The sequence below is a fragment of the Kryptolebias marmoratus genome, linkage group LG4 (assembly GCF_001649575.2).
Source record: "Kryptolebias marmoratus isolate JLee-2015 linkage group LG4, ASM164957v2, whole genome shotgun sequence".
NCBI classification, from domain to species: domain Eukaryota; kingdom Metazoa; phylum Chordata; class Actinopteri; order Cyprinodontiformes; family Rivulidae; genus Kryptolebias; species Kryptolebias marmoratus.
The window spans coordinates 10,353,314-10,369,084 of record NC_051433.1 but is presented as its reverse complement, the minus strand read 5'-3'; positions in this window follow the sequence as shown (position 1 = coordinate 10,369,084).

The window sequence follows — 15,771 nt, the reverse complement described above, 5'->3', positions numbered from 1 at the left end:
GAAGCTGGAAAAAGTCAGAGTAAAGTTGTAAATCTAAGAAATCAGAGGGAGATAAAAATCACTGTGAAGCTGAGCTCAATTTAAAATCTGAGCTGCATTCTCAAACTAATTAATATTAATAACAAAAATGGAAATGAGTGCAGTGGCAGCCCTAAGTGAAGAACAAGCTGGGTGCATTCAGTCAGGAGATTCATATACAAGCCCTTTCTCTCAGGAGAAGTGGGCTCCAAACAGGCGTGACGGCAGGGCATAGACCGCCATACACACAGACAATTTTTCTAGATAATAGCCTATCACGCAGGATACAATTTAAATTAAAAAATGCAATTTTCACCTTGAAATGAACAAATGATTACAATTTCTATACAAATTAAGGCATCCAGGCTGTGCCTCAGTACTGTGCCAGGGCCATGAAACCTGACATAATTACCATGAAATACATTTTCAAATATTTGTATTTTGTCCATCGCTTTAAAACATGCCACTCTGCCTTCTGCGGGTTTGTGATCTCACCTTCTGGGGGAAATACATAAAAAAGAGAGAAAATCATCAGAGATGAAAAGCTCTTCAACAGGAGAGATAAAAATGTAGAGGGGGGGAAAAAAACAACCTCCCATACACAGAGTAAATCAGCGCAGCTCAGCACAGCGGCCCCCAGAGCTATCTCTAAAAGCCAAATTACTGCTCCTTATCTAAGGAATCATATCTACCAGTTATCTGCTCCTGAGATAGGCTCCTCTCCCTCTCTCTTTCTCTCTCTTGTGCCTTGTGCTCATCGCCAGAAAAGCTATTTATTTGTGATTACAGACACCCTTTGAATAAAAGATGTTTGTGTTTGAGATTCAAAGTTTGGACGGATTCTGAACTCCTTAGATTCTTCAGAGAAGAGAGTTATTGAAGGCAGAACACCTTATTTGGGCGAGGTTGCTGGGGGGTGGTCTTCTACAGAGAGAGAGAGAGGAAGAGGGAGAGCGAGCGGATGAAAGTGTAGCCGATGGGAAATGTGAGACAAGACCTCAAACTTCTCTGACGCTTCGTATCGCATATGCTTTCAGAGAGGATTCATACTGAGATGAGGTGTCGAATTGACTTTAAATGCTGAACTCTGAGAGGCACAGTGGCAGAAAGTTCTGGCTTGTGATTTTTTTTTTATTTTATTTTTTTTAAAGAGAGCTGCCAAAAGAGTGAAGTTTGTCATTGCTATTAGTAGCCTTAAGTGTGCAGAAAATTTAAAAGTCTAGCGTAAGGTTTTTGCAAATATATGCATTTTAGAAGCAAGCTTGATATGTGATTAAAACAATATAAGAGCACAAGAAATAGAAATCCTCACACGTTTGCTCAGAAAATAAATCCTCACCTCATTGGGAGACAAAAGACTAACTTTTTCCCAGACAAAGCAGCTATCAGGAACAACTTGTTAATCCTAAACACCTCCTTTGTCCTTCGATTTACCTCCTTTTCTCCTTCCCTCCATCTGTTGAAGTCCCTCAGCCAGAGAGGCGCACATCAGATTTCAATAGTTGACCTCTTAATGCTGAGGTCAGTGCTGCACCGGCAGCGATTTCACACTCAAGATGAAAGGGAAATGAACACTGAGGACGCTGGGGGTGACATGGGGCCCTGACCACGCCAGCCACCGCCACTCTTACCGCTTCACTGCACCCGGCTGGGAGCTGAGGTGAGTCCAAAAGGAGGCGCTGAGATGGAGGTTTGGATACAATCACTGACCTCCAACAGATACGAGCAAACCGGCAGAGCCGAGCAGGTTACTTATTACTCTTTAACTTATATAGTCTGGGAGGGTTTTGTTTGTTAGAGCAAGATATATAAAAGTTTGACATAATTTTCATAATGTTTAAATCCCTTTTTGTCTGTGTTTTTTGTGTGTGTGTTTGACAGTATTTTTACCGCTGGTAAAAAAGATTTTAAAAAAAAGAGCTTTACACAGTAAAATAAAGTGTGAATTGTTTCTGATTTTTGAAGAAATTCTTGTTCTTGTCAATAGATGTGTTTGGTTGGATGGAAATCAGGTGGAGATTTTGATTTTTTTTTTATAAACACAAACAATCTCACAAACCAAACCCAGCCACATAGTTTTAGCAGAGTAGAAAATTTAAATTAAATACTTTATACAATAAAACACTATGAAACATCTATTTGTCAGTGAAAATATTGATTCATATATTAACTGTTCTTTAGCGTCAGTGAAAAATGAAACTACACCTGAGATCTTAACATATTTGCCTTTACTCTACAGCATTATAAATGATCAAAAAACATTTTTATTTTAAAGCTGGAGCATTTAAAAATACACTGTTTGGGCAAACATTTCTTGTTTTTTCAATAATTCTCAATACAATTGCAGAAAAACAACAAAGGTGCAATAAATCCAAACCTAAAGCAAATAGTAAAAATGGTGTAAGCAAAAAAGATGCATCTCTTGTATGCGTTTAGAAATACAACACAAATTAAATTCGAACCTCCTTTTACTGCAGAATTTAAAAAAAAGGATCTCCTGTTACTTTAACCTGGACACTCCCTGCTTCACTTCCGTTCGACTGAAAGCTTTTTCTCGTGTTCATCCTCTCCAGCACGGAGGAGTTCAGTTATAATTCATGGAACGTGTCGGCTCAGTCCCCCCCTCCAACTCCACACACACCTACATTACATGTGGCAGGTTGCAGGTGTACCAGACTCAGGCGAACAGATGGATTTATTTGAATGGCAGACACGAGGAATTCGAACAGAAGAGGCATTAAAAGCACAAGTGCAGTACTGCTTAGGTATTCCTCATGCACGAGCTTTGCTGACCAGCGTTATCGGGAAAAATGTGAAAAGAAAAGGGAAGGATTTTCCTTTTTTTTTCAATTAGTACAAATGAGCTTTCATTATCAGTGAAAGTTTTATTATCAGCTGTGATTTAAAGGCATGTTTTTTCTCAGTCGCTCTAAAATTACATCTGGTTACATCATTTCATTTTATGTACCTAATTACTGAGTCTCGATCAAGTCGAACTAAACTTTCGCAGCGCTGTTGATTTGAGACGCGGCGCGGGGAGCAGAGAAGCCAGAAGAAGCAGGTTGAGTAACTCTGAGGAGCTCCTTCGTGTTGCTGCCTTATGAACCCTGACAGATTGCTCTTTTCCACCAATGAACCAGGGCCGTTCCAAAAGTGCCCTGATCCTCACCGTCTGCCTGCCCCGGTAACAACCCGCTCGTTACTGGGGCACTTCTCAAAGGCCATTATTGAATGAACAGTGAGACAAGGCTCACAGTGAATGGACAGTTTGGTTACACCGCCATGAGGCTTGAGCTCCTCGGAGTAATGTACCGCTTAAGTACCTGTCAGCTTTATAAAGGAGGGAGTAGACTGTGTAAATGTGTGTGTAAATAGAGTGTCAGATCAAGACCCCAGGGAGTGGAGGTGGGGAGCATGAGTGTGTATGTGCGTATGTGTTTGCAGGCCTGTTTTGTTCGCTGATGCATAAGTGAGCCATGTGTGTGTGTGTGTGTGTGTTAGCTATTGTGCACATGAGTGTCACCATAATGATCATTTAACCCTGCTCAGCATTCCCCAGGGCTCCTCGTCCCCCTTTTTCGACTTCACAGTGCTGCAGGCTCTCTGCTCCTCTGCCTCTTCTGTCTGCTTCTCACGGCTGGGCACAGTCGGGGAGCGCCTCCTTATTCATTCATGAGAGAAGCACCGGATAAATAAAAAGGTTCATTACTGTGCTAAAGTGTTACTAATGACATGTACCTGCCACTGAGCACCTCCGAAAATCTAATGTGACACACTAGAATGGAAAATCTATTCTGCAGCACCAAGGCCTCCAATGGCGCCAGCACATACTCTATGGAAATTTCCCTCCGCTTGCCCTCCAATTGTGTCTCTCTAAAACCAATATTTACAATCCCGTAGCCATTATGTCCTACTACGCCCTGTGCGCTCGCTGGTGCGACCTCGACATTAGCTGAAAATTGGACTTTGCAAACTTAGCAAGAGAGAGGAGACTGTTCTCGCAGATGAGACGGTCGGGCAGAAAACAGAGGACTCAGAATGACTGATGGGGGGGGGGGAACGTCTCTAAAACATCCTGCTTCCCCACAAAATGATAAAATTTTCCACAAAATGCCCAGTAAAGTCCACAAGTCTCAGCGTGCTGCATTCAGTCATTTCGTGTCCTCGGCTGAAAGTCTGACGATGTTAATAAAGCTTCAACAGATTTTTATGACGGTCAGACTTTGTGTTGTGGAAGTCTGGGTGTTTGTCTTGAATGATGGAAAACAGATAAAAAGAGCTTCAAAAACTGCAGCATCACCTAACATCTTTAAAAAGACACTCCAGTTCTCAGACACTCAGCTGGTTGATCCTTAAATCCTGATCCTTCCTGGTGTTTTATTATTCAAAAAAGTCACTTTCCTCAAAAAATGTTTCATAAGTCAAATGTGTAATCATCCTGCAAGGTTTGTCTTTGATAGACTCAAATATTTGCACGTAAAGAAAATAAATCACTTGGTTTTCTCTCTACCACAAGCAGAATAGTCTTTTTCCACTCAATCAATACAACTGCGAACAAAATATTACAATTCTTTTCTTAATTTATTTTACACAAACACTCCAATCAGACTGAAAGTAGACACATGGATTTCAAACCTGAACCAAATATTAAATATTTAAATTAGCTTTTTATTGTACAAATAGCAAAATGTTTTTAGAATATATCTCTTTACATATAAATACAGAGCTATATTTTTATGCTCATTTATCTTCCTCTTTTAGAAACATGCTTTATACAGTTTTAAAATAACAAATTAAGTAGCCTAGCTTTGTTTTACATATCGATCATGATCTCCTCCTGGATCCACTGCATTATAAACACAGAAACCAGAAGTACCATTCTGTTATCTTTTATTATCATATGTTTTCATACAATGTTATTTATTTCCTGTATTTGTCTCTGTTATTAGTTTTGGCACTAGATTAAGTGAGCATCAGTCAGACGTGGTTGTTTGCTCTCCTTCCTGAGCTGAAATATTCAAGTCTTTAGGAGCTCAGTGTGTAACTGAATCTCATCTGTTTGACTGTTTTTTTTTTGTTTTTTTTCAGCGCGCTCATTTTCACTGATTAATTCATACAAAGCCAAAGAAAATTTTCTGCCTTGTTTGTCATGTCACATCCAAACCCTGCAGTGCTCCTTCAGTCAGGTCATTATCACAATGGATTCAGAAAAACCAACAAAAGATCAAGAATCAAGTTCAAAAACATAACAATATTCAGCTAGTGGCATATTTGTATACAAAGCAGTAAAATTTCCATTTTATTTATTTATTTATTTTTATTTATGGTGGCCCTGATGTGCAAAGCAACAACGATAACAGCAGAACAAGAAACACAAGAAAATTTAATTGCAAAAAAACGCATTGTTTTAAAAATATTTATATATATATATATATATATATATATATATATGCTGCTTTCTGTTAAAATGTCACTTTGTGTGTTTTCTGATACGTAATATTTGAGTTGTACTGAGTCTTATAAAGACTCCCTCTGTGAAAAGTATTTGCCCTTTTTTGGGTTTTTGTTATTTGTATTTTTACGTTTTATGTTGCGTTTTGTGCACCGTGTTTGGTAAAACATATGTGTATTTTTCTTGTATTGTGCTTTTTACATTTTGTTCTTATTATATTCTGTTGCATTTTGGAAAAAACGTGACTTTTCCTGTTGTCTTGATCCGGATTTGTTGTGTCTCATTTAATGAGAGTCATGAACACATCATTTGTGCTGTAGTAGGATTTAATGTGTGCATTTGTAGATGTGCTGTAGGTTTTTAATTCTCACATGAGACAAATGTGTTTAAAGATGCAGTATATGATCATAACAAAAAAATGTTTTTGCACTTTATCAAAATGTATTGTTCAGACAATGTTGTTCTGTTTTTAAATTATACATCAAATGTGTACAGATATTGGTAACTGCTAAACAGGATTCATGGTGAAAAAATCAACACCACACAGACTATCACAAAGCATAGTTAGAGCCTGTTCCACTCAATCTATTCTACACAATAAAGCAGAGGTGTCACATGCATTTTATTTTATGTGTACATTTATTATTGTGTCTCAGCTGCACCCAACAGCTGAGTGAACACAATGAAATAATACAGGAAGTAATAGAATATTAAACATCTACTAAGACTCAACGGATTCAGGAGCTCTGTACAAACTTGCCCATGTTAAATAGTTTATTTTGTTATTTAGTGCTGCATAAATCTAACACATAACCTATTAGAAAAAAGATTTTAAAACATTATCATTCCACGAAGGAAAGCATAACGCCCACCACCATGACTCTTGCCAAATTTTAGCTTAATGTCTGTTGTAGCCATTTTTTTCTGTTTGATAAGGTCTAGAAGCTGTGGCCATCTTGACTCTAAAAGATATTTAGTTGTTGATCAGCATCCAAAGATTACTTTCTGTCCACTTTGCTAACGAACAAAACACACAAACTCAGGCAATTACACGATCACCCACTTTTCACAGTGATGGGTGATAATGAAATAACATTCAGGAGGAAAAAACAAATCAAACTAAGACTGCTTGGTTGGTCAGATAAAGCCAGTTCCTCCCTCTAAGATGATATAACATTTTGGATTATTTCTCAGGATTACAACATGAATCTAAGCAGACTGAACATAAATAATGTGTTTCAGCTGGATGTTTGTTGGTCATTTACCTGAGAAAAATCAGCTGGAAAATTAACCCAAGGAAGAAATTATTCATTTGATTGATTTGATCTGAAACATAAAATGATGTGTCAAGAGATGTGAGTAAAACAAGAGCAACAACAATAGTCCATAAATCACTTGTTACTGGTAAGATATGTGTGTGTGGGGGGATGTGGTGTGCTGTTTACGCTGGAATGCATGTGTCTGTGCGCAGAAACTCGAAGATCATTAGTCTCGTGATACATCATTGTGAGGGTTAAATACTCTGTGGTGTTGTTGGATCACAGACCTTGTGACAGCCCCTGTAATTATCTCCCCTCCCAACGCTTCCCAAGGGTCCCATAAACCACATTAGCCACTCTATCCACACAGATCATTCAGACTCCTTCGCGGGCCTCCACCTCCTCCCAGCATCACCTCACCAGCCCAACAAAGTAGCTACATCCGGGATTTGACACACATGTAAATATTCAAATGTGATGATTTCATTATGATGTGTCCTCCCTGCGTGAAATTTGCTAGAGCTGCTTGTTTTCCTTTTATTCTTGAAAATTGAAATTAAAATCACCGGCCATGCTTGTCATTTATGTTTTTACATTTTAAGAATCTGAAATCAGGCCTCGGCTGGGCATGCATTGGTCGCACTGTCTGTTTGAAAAGCCGGCTCAGCTCCTTATTCAGCAGCCTCTTCAGTATGTGATTGACTTCTCCCCCGGCAGCCCTGCAGCAGATGAAGGAACAGAGCTTAAAACCTGTTACTGTCAGCCTCTCACCTGGATCATAAGAAGTCCTGCTCCAAGCATGCAAACCAATATCCGCCTATTCTTTGCACAGCCGCCGAGGATTCACAGCAGCAGCTTCTCACAAAGAGCAGGGCCGAGTGCGCTCTGTGTTATCTTATTGAGTTACCTGTAGCTAAGCTCTGAGCGAGCGCACACAATGGCAGGCGGTTAATGACAGTGCAGGGCCTAACCCCTTGTCCCCGGCCTTTCCCTGAGCCTCATTTCCGCGCGGCGGCTGCCATTTCACAGCTGTTAGCCACAGACTCTCTTTGTCATGATTAAGGACAAATTAATAGATGCCTCCTGGTAATCAGCTTTCATTAGGGCTGTCAAACCGTCAGCGGCACTCGCTCAGTGGACTGGACACGGGATGATCACCTCCCAGTTGAGAGACACTGCAGCTAGCTGTGCTGCAGCCTCTCCGCGGCTGTATTTGGTGTTCTCGGTGTGGCTAAAGTGTGGGTAACCAGTGCATTAGCACGCTCCTTCGTGGCTTGTAGTTGGTGCATTAACAGTGCTCCGTGTGGAGCTGCAAGATGGAGGTCATCGTGGGAATGACATAAAGAGTAGTCTTTCTGCTGAGTGTAATTGGCCCCAGCATGCTGAAAATGGACTGATACTCACAGAGTACTCACAGGATACTTCTGCAGGTACTACAGCATGCTGAAAATGGACTGATACTCACAGAGTACTCACAGGATACTTCTGCAGGTACTACAGCATGCTGAAAATGGACTGTGAAATGTAAAGGGGGGGTCAAATAATTGATTTTCCCCCGAATGCAGAATCCAGGGCAGGGCTATTTAGTGAGTAATTTACAAGAGTGGTTCGGCCCAGGCTGACTGGCATATCTGTTGAAAGTTCCCAGGGGCAGGGGAAGAGATAAGACACACCTGAGACCCCGGAGCAGACGGACAGCAGTCACCGTGCAACTCAGAGGGCAGAGAGGATTCTCATCAAACTTCCTCAAACACACCTATATATGTATGCGGCGAGGGGACAGCTATACATGCACACACACTCACAGGCAGTGAGGATGATGGACACAGGCTATTGTATGTAGAAATAGACTCTCTTCTCTCGCTCGGTCCGTCTCCGGTTCTCTGTCTGTCCGCCTCCCGCCCTCCTTCTCTCGCAGCATTTCTGGAATTGATGAAATAAACTCATCAGACTTCCAGCAAGTTTGGCATTGTGCGAGCGAGCTGAAGTCATTTCGGTATGTAGATTTCAGACTTAAACCCATAACCGTGTTGCGTGGTGCATGACCACCCCCACCTGCTGGAGAGGAGCAGGCTGGGTGTGCATGATGGGATAGGAACGTCTGTAAGACAGGATACAGCCTGGCCCTGTGTATGTTTGAGGATTTCTCAACACTGCTGCCTAGGGGAATTAAGACAATAGCCTTAATGCAAATGGTATAATCTAGTGACAAAATGGCGTTTTATTTGCTGTGCCAAAAAGAAGCTGGAATACATGTGTAAGCTAATTGAGAAGAACCAGCCACTTTGCAATCTGCTTGGCTAAAATCGGTTTCATCTTTGATTTGAAGAAGGAAAAGGGTGAGTGGCAATTGTCAAGGACCGTGATCGCCGTAATTTAAATTTATAGGAAAAAAAACAACAACAAATGATTATGATTGTCATATTGTACGAGGAAGTCATTGCCGGCCAAAATGTAGATGAGCCACCCGGACACTGAGCTCATCACAGCAGAACACATTTGTATGGCACGCAGGCAGTTCTCTTCAATTTTCTTAAGCTTCTTGTTAAATTGCACCAAACAATTTTCAAGATCAATTCCAGCGTCAAAAACAATGCACATAAATCCCATTTATTCAACCCATATTGTGCTGGAGAGGGCCCCTGTGTTTGCATGAAGGTAATTACAGTGGGATTTGATATTGTGGTGTGCCCAGAATTCTCCAGCTTTAGATCAGGCTCGGGGTGCTCCACCCCATTAATACTCCATATGGGGAACCCAGCTGTGATCAGAATTGGACGAGCGGGAGGGGGAATCGATTTCATTTGCAGGATTATTGATGTAACCGAGATGCCGTTTGTATGAAACATAAAGTCCTATTTCAGAGGTTATGGATAAAACTGGATGGAGGGGCTGGTTGTTTGTTTTGTTCAATGAAACATTACAGAAACAGAGAAGTCAGTGAACTCAATGCTGTACAGTCTGCACCTGCATTTCACCACATTAATACTTTGGAACAAGTTTTGTTTTTTTTCCCTGTCCTTATCTTTTTGCATGCTGACATAAACTTCTGTATGCAACACACTCTGAATTGACAAGAAGTTCTGAAAGCAAAATCTTTTCAAATCAGACTGTGGGAAAATTAACAATATAAAAATGATTTAATGTAATGCAGGAGGCAAAAAACTGGGGTTCAAAGTAACACGTAATGCTGGCAGTAAGAAGAGACCTGGCATTCAGCCTTTTTTCACCCTTTGCCAAACTTTCCCCCTCTCCACCTGTTCTTCTCTCTCTCTTTTTGTCCTGCTGGAGGCTTTATAAGTCGGCCGATGTGCTGGCGAGGTGATCACACATACATTAAAAACAGTATCGGACTTTCCCAGGGTTCAGACGGCTCAACAGCTGGATCTTTCAAATGAATCTGTCCCTCTCCTCAATTATGTCTCCTCCTTTCTTGGTGCTCTGTGCCCAGCAGAGACCCTTGTAGTTCCCACTCGTATAACAGCAGCAGTGGGAGTGATGGCAAAGCAGATGGGAAAGTTGTTTTTTTCCTCTCGTTTTTCTTTTTCACTCCGATGATGACAGAAGCTGGGTTAAGATGAGGTAACCTTCTTGATCATCGCATCATCAAGTTCAGAAGGGATACTCGCTCATAGCTTTCACGTTACTGACAGAAAAATACATTAAAGCGCATTAGAACAGCTACTATAAAGTTTTCCCATCAAAAGGATCTTTTAACAACTGGTCTTAGTTGTCAGTTAACACATGAAGGCCTCAGAAAGCGATCTCCTTCCCCAGCTTACTGTCCTCGTTTGGAGCAGATGTTCGGGGCGTTCGAGTGTCAGTGATGGGCAGCGTAAAAGCAGACTTACATATGTTCATGTCACTGTATCGCTACAACTGGAGAAGGAAGTTATGTCATCGAGCCAGCTGGCTCTAATGTGCGGCATTGTGTGAAAAAATATGGAGCAGAGGTGGAGCCAAACTCCAACTTGGCCGAGCCGCTCACAATATTTCTTGCTTTGGGATTCGGGTGCAGACAGACAAAAGGCATCCGCCGCAGATCCAGTCCAAGTTATCAAAGTATGTCATTAATTTTGCAGTGCATTCATGCAGACGCCTGTGCACAGCTGATTCTCTGCGTGCAGTTTTTGTTTTCAGCAATAACAATTGTCTGCTTAATAGTTGAGAAAAATGCTTGTTGCAGTTGATAAAAGAAACTGCAGCGCATTTGTATTTTGACAGAGAGAAATCTGAGCCAAGTAAAAAAGAAAAAAAGAGAGAGAGAGAGAGAGAGAGAGGGAGCTCGCCATTTTTTGCAAGGCATGTCTGTGAGGGGCCGGTGTTTTGATATGGGCCTGTTTAGAGTGAGGAGGGAAAGAGGGCCCCTGTCTGGGAGAAAAGGCTGAAGCTCTGTTATGGAGTTTAGGTCTCCATCTAGTCTAATAAAAACACTTAAGCCAAACAACCCCCTCTTGCTCTGCCTGTGTCTGATCCTGGGAGCTACCTGCAGGCCCTCCACAGAGCACATTTAATAATGGTCCTCCACAGCTCCCTCCTCTCGTCTCCCAAGTGAATGGCAGCCCGTCTTCTGGCTGTAGGTTAACAGAATAGCATGAAGGGTGTGGTTAGCTTCTGTTACACAAATCTAACCCCTTAAAAGTGGTCTCAATGCTGGCATTTTCTGCATTTTCCGAACTTTACCTGACAAATTTTATGTTGATGTTTTTTTCCTCTTTGAGGTGCTTATTAAAAGCAGTTTGAAGCACAACAATCCCTTGTTCTAGCTCCACATGGCCCATAGTGTGAGCAGGCAGGGACGTAATAAAAGACTTGTGCTTTTGACGGTGTGAAAGCAGAATAAAAAGTGGCATTTTTTATTTTGTTTTGCCTCGTGTTTGATTCTTGGTAATGCAGACAATCAAGAGGGTAGAGGAGTTAAGTGCATTATAAATTACCGAGAGGGGAGCCACCTCGCTCTTGGAGCTCATCCTGATGCTGGTGCTGCCACTTTGGGTTATGTGAGGAGTAAAGTACTTTAGCAAAGACCGTGGAGCTGCTCCACAGCGCTCCTTTGCATATCAAATAAACAGCAGAGCACGATGGCAGTGCCAGCGCAGACGGCTATGTTGCACGTACGTGCCGATGCACATGCATACCTCTGTAATGGTGCCACCGAAGTCTATTGAGCGTCTCCCATGGCGCAGGTCATGCTGACACTGTGTCTGAGGATGAAGTGTTTGTATGTGGAGTCTATAGATACCTGAGGAGACGTCTTTAACGGTGAGCTTTACCTACAGGATGTGACACTTTTGATTTGAAGCATCACAGGTGAATACAGTAATTAAAGCAAGCCATTCATACAGCATATAATTAGGAAATTTTACACAAGAGCAATTTTATATTAACTTGTTTCATGATTTTAAATTCATAAATAGGTGTATTTGGGAAGTTCATGGTTCTATTGACTATAAAAAATAAATGTTTCCAGATTTTCATGCTGAAATCCCATGTTTATATTCCTCCTTTTTGTGTCCTCAATCCACAAGGTAAAGATCCATGACTCTTATTTTCATAACAAAACCTTCTGGGGTCCAGCAAACAAACTGTTGTATGGATGTACTATTGATTTCACATTCACACGTCCAGACTTAAAGGGACTATGGGATTGCCCATGAATCCCAAAATCTGTGTGCTACTCACAGTCTGTCAAGTTGACATCCACTCTCTTCTGTAAACTGGCAAGATTATTCACTCAACAGGATCTCTTCCTGCCTTTCATCCTGCAAACTACAGGCCAATCCGGCCGCTGACAGCCAAGTGATAGCATACAGATGGAAATGAAGGCGAGTGGGGGAATGGTGCTGTTTGTTAAACACTGGAGAAAGCCTCTGGGTGGAGGGTGTAGACTGTTGCGCCAGACTGCGTCTTCTGACTTCACTTAGCGTGGGGTTCGAGCACGGGAAATCTTTCACTTAACGTTGTACGTGTCAAATGTTGGCTGCGCTGAGAGATGATACTGTATTGGCTGAATGTTTTTTCTGTATAGCCATTTGGGGTGAGTGTTAATATGTTAACATAATAAAAGCTTTAAAATGACAGTTCAGGTCTTTTGAAGTGGGGTTCTGTAAAAAAACGTCATGAACAATTAATGTCTTACCTGCAGTAGATAGCTCTTTGAGTAATTTCAGTTTGAAGTAATATAATTTTTTACTTACCAGATTAATGAGCTAACGGCTAGTCTGAGCAGGGCCAAAGAGGATTGCTGCCGGTTTAAAAATAACTTTATTTTAAAAAATGTCATTGCAGTTCCTGCAAACGCAGACTGTGGTACATACACACAAATTTGTGGGAAATTGTATGCCCAAATAGCAGCAGCTAAATAAACATTTCAAAATTAATATTGCTGTAAAAGCTTATAAAACAGCATTCATAAATACTACTATAAAAATTTGAGAACAGGGCAATCTTGGCCCTGCTCAGATTAGCCGTTAGCTCATGAGTCTGGTCAGAATTAAACAATATTTTTCCAAACTGTGATGATTTCAAGACCTTCCTACTCAAGGTAAGGTTATAATTGTTAATTTCCAAAGATTTAAATGATTAAAAGCATCTTTTTAAATATAAAAGTAGCATTCCTTAAAAACAATACATACTGCCTGCAGCCAATGTTTTAAACAAAGACCTGCTGGGAATGACTCTCGGCTACTACCACACCAGATTTGAGCTCAGTGTGATCAAGAATGTATTATTTCCTTCTGCTTGACTTTTAAAAAGTATTTGGAGACAAAAAAGACAAAAACAAATTGCAGAGAAGTTGTCGTGTCTGTCAGTTTGTTTTGTGGAAGTAAATTACGTACAGCCTCTTTCCTGATAACAGTCATATAACAACTAAACTGGTCTCTAAATCTGGTGTGAGCGCTATGTGCTATGAAATGTATTTCCTTCTCCTTGGGCAACAGATACTGTGTGTTATTCCCTATAGTCCACCGAGCAATACAAAGAATGTATTCTGCCTGTTCAATCATAACACTGGCATCCGGTCATTGTGCTCTCTGGATCACAATTCACAGCCACTGAAATGAAACCAATCTCAGCGCCTTTCAAGATAATGCAAATAAATATCAGCCCTGATTTGTCTGTTTTTTCCCCCCAACTTTCCTCTCTTCGCTGCCTTATCAGCACACAGAGCATTTCTCTCTTTCTTAGGGGTCGCATGAAAGGTCTCTCTTTTCTCGAGAATCAAGGCAGAGGAGAAGCCTGGTCCGGGACTGATTCATGTCGCACACACTGGTAGGATGTTATGCATGGATAATTGATTGTCGAAGCAGCATGGCCACTGTTGGATCTTGATGGTGCTGCCGAAATGTCACCTTACTGATGTTACAGCGGCGCCAATATTAAAAAGGCTGGTCTCAAAGACTTCCATCTGAGCACACTCCTCTCCCACTGTGTCTGGGAGAGACAGCGCTGTTTGTCAGGTTTCTATTTCAGAAAGACACATCTTGCATTTGCAACCTTATCTGCACAGGACAGTGCACCCACTTCCAGAAGTGCATTGAACATTTCCAATCATAGGGATATATCGCTCTCCTTTTAAAGTGGAAATCAAACATGTGGGAACAGTGAGAGGGGGGGAAAAGACACATAATTGAGAGCTCATGGGATTTATTTATAGGTGGTTTGTCTACTCCAAAACCCCCAGAAAAATTACACCCCTTGCAGCAAAATACCCTGTTCAACAACAATAAAGAATCCATCATTTTTATAGGGATGTTTTCATACCAATTCCAGGGAATTTTAATGCAAAATTGTTTGGAAACATCTCCAACATTAAGTCAGATAATGTAGCAGGTATTTATATAAAAAGTAGGGGATTAAGTGGGTGGAATCCAGTTAATTTCAGAGTTAGGATAGTATACCCAAAGCTGACTGGGACTGGTAAACTGTGTTAATCTATAAAGGCTTACACAGGTAAAAATAGACTGCACCTGCACGCCTTTTTAACACCATAATACTTCGCAGAGAGGGAGACCATCTATTTCCAATATAAATAAATGAAAAGCGATGTTTTGCCATCAGTTTTCAGGGTAGCTTCTATACTTTGTTCAAACAATGTGGCTGCCATTATCGTAGAAGCCTGGCCAGGAAAAAAAATAAAATAAAAAAACAAACCTTTGCCTGCCTTTGTAGCAATATAAATTATGCCAAGTTGTAAATATGAATCGTTTAAAAATCATAAACTGTATTTAAGTTATTATTATGTTTTGTGCTGTTTCTTCAGAAAACTCAATTCCCAAGCAACGTCATCGTGAACTGTAACATTATTTGTGTTGAATATTGTATCCATCTTAGGTGACTGCTGTTTCCTGCTCTTCTTTATTCCGACATGCTGAAACGATTGAGAACTCAGGGCTTCCCCCATAATCAAGTGTGAATGAACATGTAAACTTAGCCAGGTATTAACAGAACTTGGGCTTCCTTCCATACGCAGCGGTTCGTAGCTGCTGTGCGAATCCTGGCTGGCGTGACAGAAGTAAAAAGGCAAGCAGCTTGAGGAGTGAAGAGGACCCAAACCAGACAGGCAGGAACTCACCGTACTGTTGGGCTGCATGCAGCAGGAAAAAAAAAAAAAAAGGGAGAAAGGAGCATTAATAGACACCATATGTCTGCATATTCTGGAGTCTCCAGCATAAATTTCATTACCCAACGCACAAAACGGACCGTCTAAAAGACGACATGTAACTTGGCCTGAGACAGCTACCGTGTGAAAAGTGGGTCGTTATGTGTGAGAGTCATGGCCCAATCTGTCACGCTGGAGGTTCTTTTTTTTTTTAAAAAAGGGGAAAACGGGGGTAGCAGCTGTTTGGTTCACCTGTCCTGTTCTATACACGGCTCTCCATCAAACCAGAGGTTACCGTTCTCGTAGGCCTGCACCTTCACACGCGTTCCTCCACAGCGATGGCAGATGCAGCACTCCCATCTAATGTGATGACATTTACAAGACCGCAGGCCCTCTGTTTATCACACATGTACAATTATATGGTGCTCCATTTGTATAAG